A 23,423-nucleotide genomic window follows, 5' to 3' on the forward strand; every position below is an offset into this window, starting at 1 on the left:
GACGATGCCATTGTCGTTCATACTGACCAAATTCACCACAAGTGTTGGTTGCTTGAGGAACTCCTGTATAGATTGATGAACTGGAGTCTGAGCTCTGAACAATGCCACACATCTTGGAGGGGAAGAAATAATCTGGACGTGCAGTTTCAGGAGGCAGTCAGATTCCTCAGATTAATTATCTCAAACTCAGTCAGTGGTGAGGGGCAGGAAGGTGTGACTACGAGTGAGGCAGATAAAGGAAACCAGTGCGGTCATACCAAAGGAGACTCAACCCTTCAGCTTGTCGAACGGGTGTGATATTTTTGCTCCCTGTGTGTTTTGATGGATCCCGAATTTAAGAAGGGGAGAAAAGAGAAATGTACGTGTCATCAATTGTAGTGTATTCCGGGAAATAGCGACTCTTCAGTGTCGCCAGAATCTAGTTTCCTGAAGTGTGTGTTGGCTGCCTGCTGCACGGCTGCAGGATATGCAGTGGGCTGCAGAGTTTCGTGGAGTAGGAGAGAAAAGATCCAGTTATTGGTATACTTTGAAAGAGGAAAGAGTTTCTGCTGAAGGAATTTGGCTTGGGGCTAAATCAGAAAAGAGAAGGAACAACGGAATAATCTCTTAATTACCATGTGTTGATAAACAAATTAGCACAAAATAACTGAGATTATCGAGATAAATGTCTGCCTGAAAGACTGGTGTTCGAGAAATAGGTTATATTTAATTGGATATTGAGGTCAGAACGGGGGAAGGATGTACCTGTTCGATTGGTTCGATGAGCTGGGACCAGAGTTCTGGAGAAGGATATGCTCAGGGAAGGATGAGGGAACCGAGGCCCACAGGGAAGTCAGGGAGAACATAAAACCAAACGAAATGAAAGCATAGCATGTCATGAAGATTAGCGGAAGCCAGAAGATTGGGAGTCGTTTAAAAAGAGCACAGGATAAAATCATAAAAAGAAGTAGTTGAAGAAGCTGCAAGTGGATCTCTCAGGAGGAGTGGATGAACAACACCCCAGCCATCTGAAGGAGATAGCTGACGAACCTGTAGAAGCTTTGGTGATGATCTTTAGAAATCACTGGCGTCAGATGACTGGAAGATGCATGCCAAGACATGACGTGGCTAAAGACAATTTAAAAAAAAAACACACTGATCAGCTGAACCGAGGTAGTGGGTAAGTTCCTGGAATCTATTTTTAAGGAAGATATTTCTGAATACTTGCAAGTTTCAGGCAAAGTTCGACAGAGTCAGCACAGCTTCATCAGTAGGATGTCATGCCTGACGAATCTGTTATATTTCTTTGAGGCTGTAACATGTAAGTTTCTGCTGACCCAGTTGAGGTGATCTGTTGGCATTTCCGAAATGCTTTGATAAGGTACTGGACAGCAGAGTGCCAAATAAGGTAAGACCTTTGCGTTATGGCAAGGTAGAGGATTGGCTGCCTTGGGTAAAGCAGAGATTCAGGATAAAGGGGTCGTTTATGGAAGGAAACTAGGAACTCAACGAATTAACAGTGGCCACCGTTGCAAGTTATGCAATCGAACGTCAGTGGACAAAGAAACTGAGGGCAGTATTGCCATTTTTGCAGCTGGCACAAGGTTAAGTGGAGGAAAAGGTCGGGTTGAGGAAGTGGTGAGGATGCAGTAGGATATGGACAGACTGGGAGAGTGACAAAGAAGTGGCAGATATAATGTAGGAAACTATGAATTTGTGCAATTTGGTAAAAAAAAAATAACGTCGAAGAGTATTTTCGTAGAGACAAAAAGAAATATCGATGCTGATTCCAAATTCAGAGGCAGGAGATTGGTTGAACACAACATGTCAGGCAGCATCAGGAGGTGGAAAATTCGTCGTTTCAGGTTTACAGGACAGGATTGGTTTAGGAGGAGCTGCAGATAAATGGGGTGGCAGTGGAAGTTTTCTGAATGTTGGACATGTGCAGTCAGGTGGAGGGTACGAACTAAAATGTCAGTGGGAGGAATGAGTCCATTTGGTAGAAGGGAGCATTGGGAGGGATAGCGAGGGGCTGGAAAGCATTCTGGGGATGGATGGAGAGATTACTCGAAACTGGAGAATAAAGTATTGAGTTCTGCGGTGTGCAAACTGCCCAGATGGAGCAGAAAAAGCTTCACAATTCTGAAGGGCAACGAATCTTTTATGAGTCCTATTTCAGGAATTCTCTTTAGCTTCACATGTAGGTTCAGTTGGAAGTTCAGAAGGTAACTGTCCTTTCAAATTTGATTTGAATGTAGCTATGATACAAGAGTAAATATGCACTGTCAATGCGGTATAAGCTCTGGTCAGACTGCGTTTGGAATTTTGTGAGCAGATTTAGATCTCGTATCTAATGAAGGATGTGTTGACACTGGAGGGACCAGAGTGAGTTTTTGATTAGATTAGATTTACTTACAGTGTGGAAACAAGCCCTTCGGCCCAACAAGTCCACACCGACCCGCCGAAGCGTAACCCACCCAGACCCATTCTCCTACATTTACCCCTTCATCTAACACATTTAGCATGGCCAATTCACCTAACCTGCACATTTTTGGACTGTGGGAATAAACCGGAGCACCCGGAGGAAACCCACGCAGACACAGGGAGAATGTGCTACCTCCACACAGAGAATTGCCTGAGGCGGGAATTGAACCCGGGTCTCTGGCGTTGTGAGGCAGCAGTGCTAACCACTATGCCACCGTGCTGCCCATGACGTTTGCCACCGTGCCGCCCACCTGCAGCCCAGTTTGTACAACTGATCCCAGGATAAAGAGTTTATCATAAAAAATTAGCAGTGATGACTCTGGGTCTGTATTTGATGAAGTTCAAACATATAAGGGAATGCAGGAAGTATAGAAAGGAAGCTAATGAGAAGGAGTGGTGTTTGCGTTTAAAAAAATACTGCTCTAACTAGAAATAAAACTTCTAAAATGTCACCGTTTGAAAATATGTGTTGATATAAGAAAGGAATGAACACCTTGATGGGATTGTAATGTCGGCTCCCTAGTATTCAGAGAGAAGCTGAGGAACAAAATGATGTAGATATCTCAGCTATATGTACGAATAATAAGTTTCCAAATTTGACTGTGACGATCGCAATGGAGAAGATTTGGATGGAGAAGAGTTAGAGAAATATGTTCAGGAAAATGGCTTAAACACATGCAAGTATTTTTTGAGAGAGGAGGTAAAACCTGACCTTTTCTTGGGTAATAAGGCAGGGCAAGTGACTGAGGTGACAGGAGGGGAACACTCTCGACATCATGATTCTATCAATTTTAAACAATTATGGAAAAGGAATCAGCCTTATGCCAATGTTCAATTTTTAATTTGAATAAGGCAAAATTTCATGTTATGGACCAAGAAAATCCAAAAGTTGATTGGAGTGGAATGTTCACAGGTAAAGGGATGTCTGGTAAGTTTTTCAGATAAGTCTGATATCAAGAATTCAGAACCATTCTCATTCGCACAGAAATGATGTCATTCGTCACATCGAGTCTGTTCTGTCATTCAACCATGGGTGATAAGGCTTTCAAGCTCATTCTTCCGCTATCTCCCCGTGACCTTCTTTGATTCTTTTGACAATCAAGAACATATCAATCTCAATGACCTGGTCTCCACAGACATCTGTGGCAGTGCATTCCACAGATTCTCTAGCTGATGGAGATACAAATTATCTCTGTTCTCCACGGCCTTCCCTTAAAACTCAGACTGTGCCCTTGGGTCCTAGACTTCCCTGCAAATGCGAACATTTTCTCAAAATCTGCTCTCTCCACGCTGTTCGGTTTTCTAATAGTTTCTATCACATTCCCACTCATTTTACTAAACTCCATGGAGTGTCATCATAGAATCATCAAACGTTCCTCATATCTCAGGCTTTTCTTTCCTGTGAAAGTTCTCCTGAACCTCCTCTGGACACTCTCCAGAGTCTGTACATCTGTACAGGGTTATGGGGCCAAAGATTGCTCGCAATACTCTAAACGTTCTCTGACTAGAGAAATATAAAGTTTCAGAAGGACTGCTTTTTGATAAGTTTCTCGCGAGATGAATGACAATATTTTATTTTATTATCGAACTATCAACAGAAACTGCAAATGTACCCAAAGAGAACGCTCGATTTGGATTCCCAAGTCCGTTTGAACTTCAACGTTTTCAATATTCTCGCCATTTAGAAATTAATCTATACTTCTACTGTTCCTAGCCAAGTGCATCACCGATTAGAGTGAAAGGGAAGTTTGGTAGATTCATGGTATGCGATTAATGATTGTATGAAGGTATTCAGACTCTAGTCAAAATGAAAGCGTATTATATATTAAATAGACAGCAGGGAACAAATTAATTTCTGGTGGGATCTTTAATCAGATGCAGACCAAGAATTCAAACAAGGGATATGACATAATCTAAATTGTCATAGCTAAAGATAATCCAAAGAGAATCTGCATTTACATATCGGGCTCTAGTGCAATTCGAGAAAGAGTGGCACCTTAAACATCATGGAGATGTACTTGTTGTTTCAGCTCAGCAAATGGAAAAGCCATTAAGTGAATATTTCACGCCAGTTTTTCTGCTGAGAAAGCGAGCCCAATTATTCACTCTGCATGCATGAAGCGGGACGGTTCCTGTTGCTAAACTGTTTGACGAAGAGCCAAATAAATGTGGACAAGGTGATGTTTCTCGTGGTTGGATTGCATTCTGGTCTCTGTGGCTTCACGCAGCAAAGAGTGTACATGTACCCAGGACTGGAATATGAATATAATAAGGAGAGACTATATCGGCTGAGGCTTGTCTGACTGCAGCATCGGAGGTAGTGGGATGACTTTATAGATGTTCATAAAAACATGAGTTTTTTGGATAAGTTGAACAACAAAGGACTTCTCATCTTGGATAAGGGACTCCAGTTTTCGTAAGCGTTACAGAGAATGACAGGTCACCCTTTTCACGTAGAGGATGGTTTGCATGTGAAATCAACGTCAAGAACAACTGGTAGGTTGAGGTACAATATTGAAAGACATTTGGACAGTTAGATGAACAGACAGGGTTTAGAGGGAAATAGACCAAATGCAAGCAAAATGGAGTAGTTCAATTTCAGAAATCTGATCGCTATGGATTTGTTGAACTTAAAGTGGACCCAGAGCTCATGGACATATGCAATAATGTTTTGAAAATAGATCACAGTACAAGAGATTAATTGCTGGTGGTCTTAGAAAATATAAAAGGTGGATAATTGTCCTCAGCCTGTGTATTGTTGTCAGGGGGTCGAGGTGCTTTATCTTGAAAAGAGTTAAAAAGCTAGCATGGTTACAGCACAACCTGTTCTGAACAAGGTAACAATATAACATCTTTTTTAAACAGCCAGTAGCATGGGCTGCCAAAAGACAAAAATCAAATCAAATTGGCGCAACTAGTTTAAATTATGCATCAAGATAACAAACTAAAATCAAGTTTTAATTTAGTATTTTGATAATATTAAAATCAATGCAACTATCCAATGTTTTGTGGTATAACACAGGACTTCTTGAACAGCGAGTGAGAGGACTGCATTTAGAAACGTCTACCTCAAGAGCTCCCAGAAAGTTAAGCTGCTGGGAAGTTTGCACAGCAGACCATCGAGGCCATCCTGGAGAGACTCTTCCGAGAAATATCTACAAAGGAGACTCAGCAAAGCTGAGTGGTTTTGAAACGTGATTTCTTTTATTTTGAAATCATCATTCGGAAAATTTCTTATCGAAATATTCTGTAATGGAAGCTAAACGATGAGTTTAAGAAAAAGTCGTTGTAAGCATTTGCTACTTTCCACATTCTCTGTTCGACGTAAAGAATAACGTTGATAGCTTTCTCCTTTAAATCGTGACCTCTGGCATATGTTTTGTGCCTCTCGAATTTTCACAGATTACAGCACAGGGTGACCATTTCTTGTGTTGCTAGTTCAATTTGGCAGAAAGGTATACTCCGTGCCACAACCTTTTGCAGGGCATTGTAGTAAGCAGGTGATTAAAGTTCAGGACCCCATGCTGAAATAATGTGTCATCTTTAAGTATGGGTGAGATTCCGAATGACTGGACAGTAACAAACGTTGTGCATTTGTTGAAGAACAGATGCAGTGAAAAGACTGGGATCTTCAGGCTTTTCAGTATGGCATTGGTGGTGTGCATGTATTTGGAGGTGGTATTGGAAGAGAACATTTGCAGAGGCAAGGAAAGGTCATGTATCATCAGAATGGCTTCTTGAGCTAGAACTACGTCTCGCAATTTGATTGAGTGTTTGATCAAGTAATCAAGGGAAACTTTGAGGCAAGAACAATAGACATTGCTTACTTGGGTTTTAATAAAGCCTTTGACAAGAATCTACATGGTAGGCTAATGAGTAAAGTTATATCCCATAGGATTCACAGTGAGCTTGCCAATTAAATGCAAAATTCACATAACAACAGGAGAAGGTGAGGTTGTGGTGGATTGATTGTCAGACTAGAGGCCTGGGTCCAGTGTGGCGCCACAGGGATCAGTGCTGACTCTTTTGTTTGTGGCTTATATAAATGTTTTAGTTACGAATATGGAAGGTCGTGATTGTCAGTTTGCAACTGATTCCAAAATTGGCAGCATGCATATGAAATGAGATGACAGCGCAAGTTTTTTTTTAGGATATGTATATTAACAACACTTAAAGTTCGTTTGTCCAAATACATGGATAAGAAAGGATTAGAACGATATGAGCCAAGTGCAGAGAAATTCGAAAATTGTGGACTGGCATTATCACCTATTTGAACCCGTTTGGGCCGAAAGGCCTGTCTCTCTTTTGTAAGACTCTGTGACTCTCCATCGTGGTATAGTAGACAGGGTGGAAGTTTATCTAAGATTAAAAGAGACACTGACCAGTTGGGTCTATGGGCTGAGGATTTAGTTAAACATGGATAAATGAAAGGTATTGCATTTAGAAATAAAAAGAAATGGATGTAGCACTTGCACATTTACAAGGACTGCCTTGAATACTGCTGTGTACTAGTCACTTGAATAGGGCACTGAACGGACTTAAGGGTTCAGTGACTTAATTCTTTCAAATTCCTGTCATGTATAGAAATGCTTTTAGAATGCTTTCGTTTGTTGCTAAGACTTTTTGTGTCGACTTTGGGAAGTCCTGCTGTGGTTGTATGTGATGTTGGTGAGGCCTCTTCTGTAGTATTGTGTCCATGTCTGGTTGCTCTGTTCGACGAAGAAGATTATTAAGCTTGACAGAGTTCAGAAGATATTGACTGGGATGTGGTTAAGAATATAGGGATCGAGGTATCAGATGAGACTGGATAGGTTGTGACTTCTTTCACAAAAGCATAGGAAGATGAGGTTAGCCCTGCAAACGTTAATAATATCCTGAGCGGTTCATATTAGATCCACTGTAACCGTCCTTTCATTGTTGGGGGATTTCAAGACGAGAGAGCATATTTTCAAAGGTGAAAGCAGAAGAATTATAAACATACATGAGGGACAATTTCTTTACTTTACACAGTGTGTTTACTGTGTGGACTTCCAGAGGAAGTAGTGAATATGAATTAAGTTACAACGTTTTCAATACTTTTGGAGAAGTGCATGAATAGGAAAGGTTTAGTGCGATATGGGCGCAGTACATCTTGTAAAACTACTTTATGTTCGGAAATTGGTCAGCATGGGCTGGGTGGAGCAAGCGGTCGGTTTCCATGATGTCTGAATCAATAACTCTGTGTGATTGAAATTTATGGAATGTTGAGGGTCTGGATACAGTTAATGTGAAGAAGATGTTTCAATCAGTAATATATACTAGAACCCGAGGGCACATAGTCAAAGTGATTAAAAAACACTTTGGAAATGAGATGAATCGGAATTTTTTCAGCCAGTGGGTGGTGATCCTATGGAGATAATTGCTCACCTTCACCACAAACGTAATCTTCCAATCACACTCTCAGAGCCCACCCCACAGACCCACCCTCTTCCAATAATCACTCCACTGTTTTAACTCGCAAGCCCGATTCCTGGTGAAAGACCTTTGCACAAACCGTCCATTCTCTTGCTCCTCGGATTCTGTCTGACTAACTTCACTTTTCCAGCACCACACTCTCGATAGCAATGATTTAACTCAATAACCTTTGATTTCAGTTCCATTCACACCAAATACAGATAAACAAATAATGAAGCAAAAACTAAAAACAAATGGAACAAACTGAACCAAGGATAACGGCTGTTGACTGGGTCAATTTTCTGCAAGACGCCTGAGGCTCTCTGCGGTACAATCACCGCCCCAGAAACCCCATATCTGAATCGAGAGCTTGGCACAACCAATCATGATGTCTACAATCCAGAATAGAGCTCCGTCCACTTTAATGTACTCCTTCAAACTACAAATTTGGCAATAAAACATTTTGTGACCTCAATTATAAGTCGTTATATGAGTGGGGTCAAAAGTTGGTTTATAACATCATATTCATGTCATTCAAGTATCATTGCTTTGTACACATTTAACTTTTTTTTACGTGAGAATATTCTCAGAAGTGATCACTCTCTTCCTTCAAACCGCTGCTTTCTGACACCTCTGCGTGCCATACATCAGGATGTTCGGCAAGTAATCCGACTATGAATGTGATTCATCCTCCCATTTCAATAATGTACTGCACAGTCCAACACTTGAAACCTTTCAGTCTATGCTGCTGTCACTGTTCCTGGGTGAAGCTGCCGAATCTCACCATCAGAACATTAACACCACTTGGAGCATTCAGATACCGTGGTTGTGAGATTAATCCTCATATAGCAGTTTGAAATGACATTGACCAGACAGTATTGGAGTATCAGGCTCAGGAAAAAGATGCAAATCAGGAACACGTAAAAGGGACTTTGTTGGGAAAAAGTAATTTCTGTGACTTTCTTTGACAAGTGTTTCATTTGTTCATTCAGCTCGAGATTATTGTGAGCAGTTCCGCATATTCACATTTAGCAACTACAGGACAGCTATGCAAAGGTTGCAGAGGTAATTTGCGAGGATAATTTATGCGCTGAAGAGCTTCAGTCATGAGGAAGGATGAGGAACTCTGGGGTTGTTTTTTTCTTAGAGAAGGGAAGTTTATGCGGAGACATGAGTAAAAATTGCAAAATACTGAGGCATATTTATGCGGTAGACAGAAAGAGACGTTTTGCCTTGCTGGAGGGTTTCGATAACCAGGGAGCCATAGATTTCAGGTAAGAGGGAAGAAAGGTTGTAATAGATGTTCGGAAAAAAGTTATCAGCCAACGACTGGTTGAATCTGGAACTCAATGTCTGCAAGGACGGGAGAGGCAGAAACCCTCATAACCTCCAGAAGCATTCAAGTGTGATTTTTAGATGATAAAGCTGACACTGCTAAATGATGGCAAACAGAATGAGGATAGCCAAGTACTTGCTTTTGACAAGACCACGCACAAGGAATTTGGGGGAGATGCCCCACCTGATTTTCTTGGTTCTTTAGAGGTAAGTATCCTCGACTATCCCGCCGGAGTCTGTGTTTCAATTCCCCACTGCAGAGGACCTGATTCTCTTGGAGCTTCAAGGTTTGATGGAAGATTTAGCGCCCTGGTCCCGGGTGCAGTTTTTTTTGTGTGTGTGGGTGTGTTTGGCCGATCTGAGAAGTTGGCTTGCAGCCGTTCCCTTCCCATTGGTTGGCTCATAACAATAGATTTATATAAGTTAATTGACATTGATTTTGAGACGCTTCACAGTCCTTTCATTATCAATTCTTTAATATCTCCTTACCTAATTGCCAGCAGCACGTAGTTAGGAAATTCCCAGGTCTAAAAAGCTAATTTAGAGTGTAAATAACAGTAAGAATAAAAAAGAAAACAAAGACAAAACAGACAATCTTGGAGACAGAGTTAGGTAAACCATGACAGAACCTTCATTCAGGATAAAAGAGATCCAGCAGATCATTAGATGAACATCGCTTCAGTTGGCACTAAAGGGACACATCGGCCGAAGACACTTGTAAAGCTTTTTTCAGATACGAGAGCACAGCACTAAATACCGAAGTGAGTAGATTATCCGTTAAAAATACTGAAATGAGTTATTTGTTTTCAACTTAATAATGAAATGCTTGAGCCGGCAGCTCGAAAGAAATCAGAAGCCGTGGTCAGAGGAAACGCTCACAGTTGAGGAAATACCCAGGAATCAGAGTAATGTTACTGATGTAACATCAACCTGTGTCTGATGACATCACCCACGTGAACACACAGCATTTGGGTTCGTGCAAACAGAGATAACCAAAAAGAAAATGAGGGTCTGTGGAGAAATCTAAAAGGAGATTTACCAGAACAAAGTTTTCCAGAATATTGTAAGAAAGGTCAGGGTGGAGAAGTTTAGGTGTTCTGCACAGAGCAAATAAGATTGAAGTGTGATTTCTTAAAGGTACCAAGAGTATTAGGTAGTTTGATAAAGAACAGCTGCTCCCATTACATGACAGTAAAATTACCGAAAACAAATTTAAGATATTGGGAAAGCGTTACCGTGACTTGGAAGGGAGAATATTTTTATTGCTTTTGTCTTACACAATGAAGTGGAATTCTTGGATCTTGATATGTAATTTGGCTTCAGTTTCCGAATCTGCAACTCCTCTTTTAACATGCTGACAAACAATTTTCCAAAGGCCATCTCAGTCAGTCCAGGACAGAAATTTAGTAAAGAACAAATATTTCTGTTATTTGGAGTTTGTTGTGCTCGAATTCTCCACTCCTCACTCCTTGTAAAATGAGTTTATAAGCTCCATTCCTGTCAGTCCAGGTGAGACATTCATAACAACCAGCAAATATAATCACCCACACTGCTTAATTACAATAGTCACCACTTTGTGACGCAGTACGTTTCATTGGCAACGAAACCACGTATGTCCTCATGAAGCTTCCTTTCACCATTTGTCTGACCAGCCATTCAAATTGATCACTGCTGATCTGCTACATTTCGCCTCCATTCTCCTGTTGTTCACCAGTAATTCGAGAGAAACTCGAGCTGAATCCCAATATCATATATCCCCTTTAATTTTCCATTGTTTAGATTACTTTAGTGGCCTGAACAAGCTTGCAGGAGATTGAATAGTATGAAAAGGATTTTAAAAATTGCAGAAACTTAAGGGATTGCAGAGTTAGACATATGAGAAATGTCAGAGAGCGATATCATTAAATCATTTTCTCACTGTACACACGAGTTCAATTTTTGCAAAATGTTTATTTATAATTGAGACAATTCCCTGGGTCAGATTCTACCTCATTACATAAACATTTGTGCTGCAAAGAAAATATGTCAATTCAGATTAAAATGGCTCATGCTTCTTTCTCGCAGCCCAATGCTCACTGCACCACATCAATTGAAGCATGACCAGGTGAGGTTAGACCTTCGAGCACCATGTCCAAATGTTCACTGCTCCATGTGAAGAGTATTTGCCCCAGATGAGGTTGGAACTCCCAGCCTCGGTGTTTCACATGCCTTTATGTTTTCCTGGAAGGACTGTGTGCTCACGGTTTTCATCATCGTACAACAGAGTATACATATCCACGCGTTCATTCGACTCCCCATTTCCGACTGGATCTTCGCCGCTGCGCCACTCAGTTTCTCTGATTCCGAGCTTGGAACTGGTGTGATGTGAATGTGCAACAGTGGTTAATTCCTTGCTTCGTAGAACTTGTAAAGTAACGATATGAAACTTCGTTGTTATTGAAAACTACATTTCGACAACATCGTGCACGATCGCCTGTACATTTCATCTTTTGTAGAAACTTATCGAATTTAGTCTTCAACATTCTCAATGATGGAATCTCCACAGCCTCTGGCAATATGGAAGAAGAAGATTCACCCAATCTCAGTAACCCCATCTCAGTCCAATGTTTGGCAAGTTTTCTTTTTGTGCATGTGGTGCTGTTCCTCATCTATCTCTGCTTTTGCATTTAATTTTTTCTGTATTGTGGGTTTTTTTTGTGTGATCATGGAGTGTTTCATACTCTGCATTGTGGCCGGAGCAACCACCGTTCAAATCCGAGTAACGGCAATGCGTATTTGTTCCATTTAACTCGACATAACCTGTGCGAAACAAACACAGAAAGGAATCCATCATTTCTTTACCATGGAAATACTCTCCAAGGTGATGATTTTATTCCTCCAAACCGCCACTATCTGTCATCATTGCGAGTCATTTGTCAGATTTCAAATCCATCCAATCTCGGAGATTTCTCTCCCTTTCACAATCATTATCCGACAGCCTTTCTGTCCCTCATCTCATGACACTGATGCATTGCACGGTCTAACACGCACTATCACGTTGGCACTGTGAAATCTTTGCTGCAGCTGTCACTGTTGCTCGGTGAACGTGCCCCAATATCACCAACTTTTAATTTCCAAAATCCCACCAAAACAGTCTCTGCAGCTCCTGGGATGTGACAGCGTAGCGCCAAGCACACATTCCTCACAGAAAATAACCGACACACGCGATCCCAAAGCACATTTACGTCTGCTCTCTTCCTGTGTCCGTCCCTGTCACACCTCCAGCTTCCTCTGAACGTCCAACTGTGAGCTCAATGAGCTGTTTACAGACTGTGCTTCATCTCGAAATTCTGGATTAGAGTGGTGGTGGAAAAGCATAACTGTCCAGGCTCTGGGTTAGTGGTGCTGGAAGAGCACAGCAGTTCAGGCAACATCCGAGGACAGGTAAAATCGACGTTTCAGGCAAAAGCCCTTCATCAGCCTCTTCCAGCACCACTAATCCAGAATCTGGTTTCCAGCGTCTGCGGTCATTGCTTTTACATAGCTGTCCTGGCAGCATCCGAGGATTTCTAGCTTTATCTCGAAAGCAGAGCCAGGGAATGTAAGGCACAAGGGCTTGCACAAGGCTGGATAATGAGACACCACGATCTCATCTTCCTGATTATCCTGTAGACTGATTCCAGGAATGTGCACATTACCAGTTATTATCAAGGGAAATGTCCCAATAGATGCCGTGACTGACATACAGATCAAGAGAGAGTAGATTGAACCCTTCCTCACTCCAGGACATGTTGCAAACAATGTCCTGTTACTTCACAAACTGAGCTCCCCGCAGCTGGTCATGGAGGTCACGAGCACGGAAAATGTCCTTTGGTCCACCAGGCCTGCACCAGTTCCAGACAATCCCCTGACTATTCTTATCTCACTTTGTAACACTTGGCTCAGAGGCGCAAATGATTTCCGTAATGGAAGTGTACAACTTAATGGGTCTTATCTGCTCTGGAGGTTTCTGTCTTTTGCATTCTGACAAGTGGTCGGTTGCAGATTCCCAACATTCCTTATCTCAGTTGTATGTATTTTACCCCACCATTGAAGCCATTGGATCATCAATCTCTGTGGCGCTGTTTGTGCATTCTGCTCCGAAGCGACTGGTTGCTGTTTTCCCACTACCCAGGAACAGAGCGACAGCTGGTCTCACGCCATCCGTTTTCTTTCCTGCACTGTTCTGGGTTTTGCACGTGATCAGGAACATATTGCTCAGCTGGGCGAAGGGAGGCGGGCCTTGTTGTAGGACAGCTGTTTTCTGGTGACCGGATGTGTTTGCAAAGAGTGGGAAAAGCCTGTTCCTATCGTCTACAATGAGTGCCCCAGACTTGATGTTGGAAAAATAAAATTGATCGAGGATAATCTTCAGTCTATGAAGGGCAGGCAAAATCTTGAATTCACGAACAGCCTGCTTCATGAGAGCCGACAAGGGCCGAGTTACAATGAACTCCCCAGTCTATGTGGTTCAATTGCTCCGCACGTTCGACTGTTAACCAGAGGGTGTTGTTTTACCCCCACCAACGGATGGAGCGGTCGGTGTTCTTAATCTGTCCAAATCCTTTGCTGTGTTTTTCCTGGTTTTTAATGGCATTTGGGATATGTTTTCCTAACGGGAAATTTATTCATGCAGTGAGGAACCCAAAGGCGTTTCTGTATTGTTTAATGGCTAATAAAGGTTTGGAATTGCTCGGAATATGAAAAAAAAACAGAAACCGCTGAAGGAACTCAGCAGGTTTGGCAGTACCTGTGGAAGAAAACAGAGTTCTGAGAAACTTTTGAAAAAGCTCTGAATCGTTGTCTCTGTTTCTCATGCAGTTAAGCATTTTGTTGACTGTGAGTGAGAGACGGGAGTGAACTAGAAGAATGCTTGTTCTTTGTTTTCTTGTTTTAGATTCAAATCATTTTACAAACAGTGCCACAGAGATTGATGATCCAATGGCTTCAATGATCCTCAATCACAAGCTTTAATCTGCCCTTCCCGGTTGTAAAATTGCCTTTCATCAGCTTTACATTTGCGAAATTACACCTGGAAAATTCATTATGGAGACATGGGAACAGTCTGATCCCACCCTCTACAGACACACCCATGACATGGGGAACCAGTTGTCCGACAACTGGGACGATCTCCCTTCGACTTTTTCACTGACTTGTCTGTTTCCGAGTTTACTAATTTTCTGGAGCTGAGATGATATTTAACTTGCTAACTTGTAGGAACGGAGAATACTTTCAATTTCTCAGACATTTCATGCCCAAGAACATCAGAGTCAATGTACCGGCCTCTTAAAGAACGGGAAGATGTCTAGACTGTCTCTGCTCAATTGACAGTTCAAACTTTCTCTTTTTAATCCGCTTCTCAAGAAATGTCTAAAGCTCAACAAAGTTGGAGAGTGGGATTGCTGTTTTGTTTCTTGACCATTTGTCGACCTGCCAACTAGCAACCATTTCCCAGAATCTCTTCGCAATCCTCTGCTTTGCACCATGTCCAGAAAAGAGGTGGAGGGATCCCGAATCTGGGAATGTTCTCTTTGGAGCAAAGAAGGTGAAAGGGAGATTTCCGCGGGGGGAGGGGTTTATAATGATGAAGGAGTGAACGGTGGTGATGGGCGTGTTGATGATCAGGAGGAACTGTTGCCTCTGACCAGGGCAACTGAACAGAAGACTAGGAGTGAAGACATTTAATGGAAATCACAATTTGTTTTGAATAAACTCATCGAATCCTACATATACCCCACAGATTTGGTATTATCTCTGGATACAGGAACAGAGCTAACGTTTTGAGTTGGGCCCGTTTCTATTTCAGAACACAAGTTTCCTGCATATCAACAAATGCGCAGACCTGAGAAAATGTCGAATTGTTGAGACGCGTTTTCTGCAGTTTGAGGGATAACTCATCCAACAGGAAATCACTTAAAGTGAACAGTGAAGGCAAAATACTCAGCATAATTGATACCTGCGTGGGAGAACTCCGATGCATTTCCAATATTTTTACCACTCAGCCACAAGGTCAACCCCGAGCTGCTCCTTAATATTTCTCATGGAGTGGAGGTTTTCAACAGGAAGGACGTGAAGATTAGTCGTTTTGTCCTCTCCACGCAATGACTCCAATATTTGTGGTCCACCTGTAATTGATCAGAACATAGGAGGCTAATTTGAGAGCAAATTAAACGACACATATTGTTGAGAGATAGAGTGATGGGAAGGATCCATTTACATGAGCAGAGAGGTTAATAATGTGGCAATGGATCGAGTATTACAGATGTCTTTGTATTTTTAGAGCGCATTTCACCACCATTTGAGTCACAGGCACTTTTGAAGCAGACGTGTCATTTTCAAATCTAATCTCCAAATTAGGGCAGTTTGTTCAACCAGAGCTCAGAAACGAATGTGCTTCAAATACTCAGAATTGGCATTGGAGACGTCAGTGAGTTTATACATTACTTTAAGCCAAGAGGTCCAAATCATAGGGGAACGGGTTACCTATTTAAGGCACAGATGATGAGGTTGTTCTCATATTTAGAGGGTAGCAAATATGTGTAACCTTTACAACAGAGGCCTGTCAAGACTGTGTATATTCAAGGCTTCATTTATTTATCTCTCTGTTAATAGCAAGGAGCAAGTGGCAAAGTGAAATATGTCCAAATTTGCTGACGATACACAATAGTGGGAGGGCATGCTATGATGAGGATTTGGGAATCTGCACAGGCATATAATAGGTTGAGTGAGTGGCTATAAGACTTGTCAGATGCACTTGTATATTGGGGATTATGAAGACATGCGCTTTGGTCAGAAGAGTCAAAAGGCAGACATCTATTAAAATCGATAGAAAGTATAAGGATCACACGTTCTTGTGCATAACCCAAACAAAGTGTAGTATCATTCTTTCTTGACAAAAAGGATGGATTTCTTTCCGAATGCTCATAATGAAAGAGATATTTTCCCAGGGAAAAAAAAAAGAAATTAATCGTCTGTAAATAACTCGAAGACCAAGAAAAGACTTGTGTCGTTCTATTGGACAACGTTGATGTTTATGGTTCTCTAAAATTTGTTTACAATGGAGGCAGAAGTGGGATTTGGCGGAGCTGGGCAGGGGATCTTGGGTCACCCATGATTACTGCCATCCTTCATCTGTCTTCCTCATTTCTTTTCGTTTTAGTTCTCATTGCAGTTCCTGCGAGTGCGCTTGTCAACTACACCTGCTGATAACTTGTTTCCCTGAATGTTCTTCCTCGCTATCCAAAAGAATTCAACGTTCTTATCTCCTGAATCTAGGTAATCTCTAAGCATTGTACAAATGCTACTAAAACCTCTACGTTTCCCACGTATGTCCGCCTTCTTACAATATCAATTTATCCAACACGGTGCCACTGTTGCACAAGCCAAGAACAAAGCAAAACAGCAGCAATAAACACGAAACATGTGGAAATGAAGCGGGTATCACTCTCGGGTATCACTCTGCTGGTGTGTCTGCGTCTGTGTCTCCAAGGTGGTTATCACGCAGTATGACCATGTCAAACTTCAGTCCCATAGTTGTCTCGGAGAGAATCTCATTGATATTTGCCCTGGAAACATCAAAACATGCAACGTTATGACCAAATGCTGCAAATGGGGACTAGAATAGATGGACATCTGATGACCTGCTTCACGATGCACTTATGGCCCTTTCCTCCCACTAAATGAGTGAGCTAACTGGTTTTCTTTTCTCTCATGAGCTTTCTGCCCACTGCAAACTCGCTGCTATACTGCGAGTTGAGATAATCGAACCTAGTCCTACAATGAAAACAATTGAAATGTCTTCCATCTTGCGAAAATGACGTTGGAACATCAGTTCTACAGAGATTGGATAGCACAAGCCACAGACCACATATTTTAAAGGTCTCTCCTCAATGTGAAGACGTTCATGATAAAAATGAATGCCCAGGAACTTTGTAGTGATTCCCACAGTCTGAGCATCTAAAAGATCTACAGTGTGAACATGTTGATGACATGTCACTCTCCAGGAAAATGTGCAGCACTTCTCGCAATTTTGGAGTAAAAAGACCTTTAATAATGGCGATGGGACATCAGGACGCTCGGACAGTTGCAGTACGTTTCTACAGTTTTCGAAATGAAGATGTCTCTCTTCCGAATGAGCACGTGGATCGGACGTCAGGTCCCCAGAAGTTTTAAAGGTCTGTCATCCTGTGTACATGTTTCCCACACATCAAGTACACAGAGATTAGATATCATTTTACAACGTCTGGACAGATAAAGTTTTCTCATTAGTATGAGCATGATGTTGGGTAATTCAATTGTTGGATGTTTTAATGCATTTTTGCAATCCAGACATTGAAGTGGTCTCTCTGAATTGTGAACAAGCAGGTGTCCCAGGAGGTCAGAGCTTGCTCCTGGTATCATTGCGTCCATGCGAATCCAGCTCAGATGGGAAAATGAATCATCACATTTCCACAGTCTTTCCTCAGTATGACTGCAATTGTGGTTTTGGAGCTCTGATGATTGGCAGAAGTTCTGTCCACACACACACAACAGGTGACCGATTTCTCTCACACTGTAACCAGAGAATTTCCTTCCAAGTTCAAAACCTGATCAAGTTCTATCTGGGATAAAAATGTGTCACTTCATCAGAGCATGGTGGAGTGTCGGTTTTAAAATCGTCCCATACTAATATGTTGAGAAATGGATGCTTTATATACATACAATCAAGAGAATGAGAAAGAGTCTATCACATTCTCTTGAATCTGCCTGAAGAGAGGGGCTGAAATTAAGGGATTTAGTCACCAACAATTTGACTAGAATTTTGTCAGAATCTGTCATACGCACAATCTCCACTACTGAGAAGGAGCAGGTCAGCATGTGGATGTGAACACCAGCACCTCCTTGTTCCCTCTACGTCAAACAACGTACTGATTTATCTAACATCCAGTCCTGATAGATGCAGACATTTCCTACTATCAAAATAGCAAAACTGAGGCCTCTGTCTTCAGTGTCCAATGCAAAATCCACTGCCTCGACACTCAGTCGAGAGTTGTGATGCTGGAAAAGCACAGCAGGGAAGGCAGCATCTGAGGAGCAGGAAAATCGACATTTTGGGAAAGACCCATTCATCTGGAATGAGTTGTATGAACTGAAGTGGTAGACAGACAAATTGGAGAAGGCAATGTAGCTGAGAGTGTGAGAGGTGGGTGGAGGCGGGGGTAATGGTGATACATCAGAGAGCAGGGTGGAGCGGATCAGCGAGAAGGAAGATGTACAGATGGGACAGGAGATGAATGTGGTGCTGACTTGGAAGTTTCGAACTAGGATATGATGGGATGGGGAAATAAAGAAAATATTGATGTCCACACTGATGCCGTTGGAGTGTCCCAAGGCGGAAGATGAATCGTTTTTCCACCTGGTATCGGTTGTTTAGGGTGTAGTAAATGTGGGTGCCCAGGACCTGCATATACTTGTCTGAGTGGGAGGGAGAGCTCAAGTGTTTGGCCGCGGGGCAGTAATGTTATTTGGTGTGGGTGTCCGATGGAAAATGTCCCTGAAGCGCTCTGCAATTAGGCATCCTCTCTTCCTAGTGTTGCGGACAATGCATTGGGAGCAACGGATGGGGTAAATGTCATGTCTGGAAGCTCAGCTAAATCCCTGATAGATGTGGAAGGCTCCATTGTGGCCTTATATGGAGTTGAAGGCGGTGGTGCGGGAGGAGGTTTTGCAAATTCTGTGATGGAATGGGAAGATGCTGGAGGAGACAGGGGTTTAATGGGGGCATGGACTTGAGAAGGGAGTTGCGGAGTGAATCCTCTTTACAGAAAGCAGATGGGTTGGGAGGAAAATACATCTCTGCTGGTGGGGTCCGTTGCTGATGGTGGAAATGGCGGTGGATGCTATGATGTCTGTGGAGGTTGTTGGATTGATGAGCAGGGGGATTCTGCCCTGGTCGTAATTGGAGAGGGTGGGCTTTGTGACCAGACTTCCGGGAAGTGGATAATATGCGCTGGAGGGCATCATTGGCTACGTGGGAGGAGAAATTGCCTCGCGACTGAATCAATCTTCACCCTGGCAATTGTCTGAGCCTGAACCAGACATGTCATAACCATGATAACATACTTCGCTAATTCTGAATACTTCCACCTCATTAACACAATACGACTGCTCCACGTCTCTGTTTTTCTGCAACTTAAACTCTCTACCATTCCTTTGGACTATACTATTCTAGTCCTCTCACAATCCCCATGTAGTTGATCTCTGTTCGGTGTTTTATTGTTACTTATTTGAATGAAGTTTTTACCACTGCCCATTTTCCCAACCTTCGCAGCTTTACCTTTCCACACGGGGTACCACATGGTGGAAAGGAAGGCGTTGCAGGTTATTCACTCAATGATGTAATCCTGAGGTCTTCTGACAATTCTGATGCACGTGGGAGTATTCCCAACAAGCCTCGTTCACCTATCACCGCGCAGCGATTTTTCAAAATTTTCATATTATTCAAAACTCTTCACTCGCTCCGCTCCATCTATCGTTGTAATGCACTCCAGCCCACTCAAGAACAATTAGAGATTGTCAATAAATGCCATACAAACAAGCAAACACGATACACAAGATTTTATTTTTTAAAATAAACTCTCCGATATCTGCATTCCCTCGAATTCCAAACTTTTGATCATGCTCGATTTTAACTGACTTTAGTTCCTTCGTTCTTTCATTTGAGGTTAAAATTCTGCAGGGAAAGCCTCACTGAGGCTTCAGACACCAGGCTGCGGGCCAAGTAGTAGAAACTGAAAATGAGAATTAATGAATGTTTGATGACTGGCACTGACATAATTTATTATTCTGTGCTGTAAAAGCACGGTGTCACGAACAGTATTCTTATGGAATAAATTTCACATCGCAGGAAAACAAAGCTATTATGTTAACAGAAAATGCAATTGCACATGCTGTAGTACCTGATCGAATGGTGGTGACGATTCAGCGCTTTCACCCTTGTGGTTTGGTTTCTTTTTCTGGTCAGGGAATCAGGGTTTATTGTTCCTGATAGGGCCAATAACACAAACAGAGCATCTCTGATAGGAATCGTATTTCACACGCCTTTGCTGCTGCTGAAATTTTGCTGCAGGGCCGCACGGTAGCGGATTGGTTAGCACTGCTGCCTCCCAGCACAAGAGACTTAGTTGACTCCAAGCGAGTCGACTATGATAAGGTGCCTTATTCAGGAGCGAATGAAGAGTAATAGGGTAGATAATTGTTCTGGGAGGGCTAATCACTGGAGAGTCAGTGTGGATCTTTTGCACCAAATGGCCTGTTTCTGAACTGAAGGCATTCTATGTCGTTTCCTGTGTTACTTGAGCACATGTTCAGAGAGGGGAGGAAAATGAGGAATATCAGTCCCTTCCCCATCAGAGATTGATCCACTGTGCGACAACCAACCGATTCACCATCGAATTAAATAGCTACCATCCTCCCTACACTGGTAATGGCACTATACACCATTAAAGCGGGTTTTCAAGTGTTGAATTCGACACAATATCCTTTGTGAAGACGGACTTTACTGAGATATAAAGACATGACAATAAACATGAATGTATACAACTGGAATGAAAAGACGTCAGGAAGGATGGACAGCGTTTACTTGGAAACAAAAACAATGGAAAGGAAGCCACTGAGATACTGAGGGATAAAGCTATGAGAAAAGACAAACGGGGTTTCATGCGATCGTGGAACAGACTAACAGATCACGTGACGTGAGACCAGGAAAAACTGAGTTGTGTCCATATGGAAGATTTCCAGATAATGTGAATTTGTTGAGAGTATACAGGAGGGAAAGTCTCTTACTCAGATGGACCTATAACTAGAGTTTAGAACTTCAAAACCAGTGATGAATGATTTAAAAAGTTTGGAACACGGTTTGTTTTTCTTCATTCTACAATTACTGAAATCGGGAATGATTTTGTTCCGAAAAAAATACTTCCAGAAGGTAATGCCAACATATTTATAATGGCGAGTACAGACACACAAGGGATGACTTTGACCGGGATAGGGAGTCTGCGCTGTGGGAATGGGGTGGTGTTAGGTGCATATCTTGTATTTGATTAACTTAAATTGGAACGAAACTGTATAACATCTGCAACTGCATACGACTAAGTGTGAAAACATCCGATTATTTTGGAAGGTTTAGCAGCTTGATCTGAATTGCTTGTGTTAGCTTAGCATTCAAGGGACGCTGGTTAGCTCAGTTTGCTGAATAACTGGTTTACTATAAAAAGTGATACCAACAGTGTGGGATTAATCCTCGCAACGTCTCAATTTACCATAAGGATCCTGATATCCCTACTCAGCTTATCCATTAGACGATGGCAAGAATCAAAGGGAAAGTATACCAGAGTGAGTTGGAACTGACCTGTCAATATAACGCACCTTTTCTTTTTCATCTTTTGCCTTGGAAATTTGGCTGCAATTACAGAGAAGGGATTTAATCCATTTGCTGCTCACTCATCTCACCCCAAAATATCCAGAGAAAAGACTCGATAAATATTCCTGTTTGAATTCTCTAAGGTACATAGCAGTACTTAAAAAAACTTTATCATTTCGATTTGAGTTTGTGCAACAACATTCTAACTTTCCAATCATATAAGTCTAATTCTGTTCGGATTGTTTGAATAACCTGCGTGAGTTTACAGCAATTGCAGTAAGATGAAACGAGTTAAACATCCTTTCCACAGATTAACACAGCGCAGGATCAGTGATATGAGAAAGGTCATCGACCTCAAACGTCACCTCTGTATCTCTGTTGAGAGATGGATATTCACAAAGGGAGCATTTCTTCCCTGGTCGTAAATAACTGAGGCATTTCCCATTGACAGAAATCTCCACAAAATCAGAAACTGGATTTTTAGACTAAATGCTGTTTTATTTAAAGTTCTTTTGCAACTTTTAAATTTATATGCACACACAGACATGCATACATAATATATAAATTAGAGAGAGAGAAGGAGAGAGAGAAACAGTTATAGGCAGGCCATAACACCTCAGGTACAAGAAAAAGGTCAATGGGTTACAAACGGGAGACAAAAAGGGAACTGGCAGACAGTGCAGGCATCCCCTGTGGCCGTGTCCTTCGTTTACAAGTATACCGTTATCGATACTTTTGGGAGGGGGAATGAGTTACCAGGGGTGAAACATGGGGTACTGGTCTCCAGCACAGTGTTTGTCCCTGTTGCTGAGAATAGTAGGGGGAGAGAAGGTGAGCATTAGTTTTGGGGACTTCATAGTAAGTGGAACAACTTTCAGGTTCTATAGGTACATGACAGACTCACCATTGTTGTGTTGCTACACGCTACCAGGGATTGTGTTGTCTCGCCTCTTGTTTTGGGGATTCTTAACCGGGAGGGGCAGCAAACCCAAGCGATGGTCCACATATGCACAAAAAACGTACGTAAGAAAAGACATGTGGATGTAAGGCAGAAATTTAGGGAGCTATGGTGACATCTTCAATGTAGATCAAAGAGTTGTTCTCTCTGATTTGTTACTCATCACACGTCGTGGAGAGGTGAAGAATAGGGAGAGAGCAATTGAGCACGTGGCGACAGGAATGGTGCAGGGGGGAGGAATTCGGATACCTGGACAACTGTATGTTTTTCCGATGTAGATGGAACCTTTTCAAAAGATGATGAGAGATAGGATTTGTGATCGTCTAAAAAGCAAGAAGTTGATTCGGGATAGTCAACACGATTTGGTGAAGAGTAGTTTATGACTTTAAAACCTAATTGAGCTCTTTGAGAAGTTGAGCAAACAGTTGGATGTGGGTGAAGTGGTTGATGTTTTCAAAAAGGCATTGACAAAGTTTCCCACGGTAGGTTATTGCATAACATGCGGAGGCATGGGATTGATGGCAATTTAGCGGTCTGGATTAGAAAATAGCTAGCCGATAGTAGACAGAGTGGGTAGTTGATGGGAAATTGATTCTGGATCAGTGGTGTTGGAAGAGCACAGCAATTCAGGCAGCATCCGAGGACAGGCAAAATCGACGTTTCGGGCAAAAGCCCTTCATCAGGAATAAAGGCAGAGAGCCTGAAGCATGGAGAGATAAGCTAGAGGAGGGTGGGCGTGGGGAGAGAGTAGCATAGAGTACAATAGGTCAGTGGGGAAGGAGATGAAGGTGATAGGTCAGGGAGGAGAGGGGGGAG

The sequence above is a fragment of the Chiloscyllium plagiosum genome, chromosome 8 (genome assembly GCF_004010195.1).
Source record: "Chiloscyllium plagiosum isolate BGI_BamShark_2017 chromosome 8, ASM401019v2, whole genome shotgun sequence".
In the NCBI taxonomy this organism is placed as follows: Eukaryota; Metazoa; Chordata; class Chondrichthyes; order Orectolobiformes; family Hemiscylliidae; genus Chiloscyllium; species Chiloscyllium plagiosum.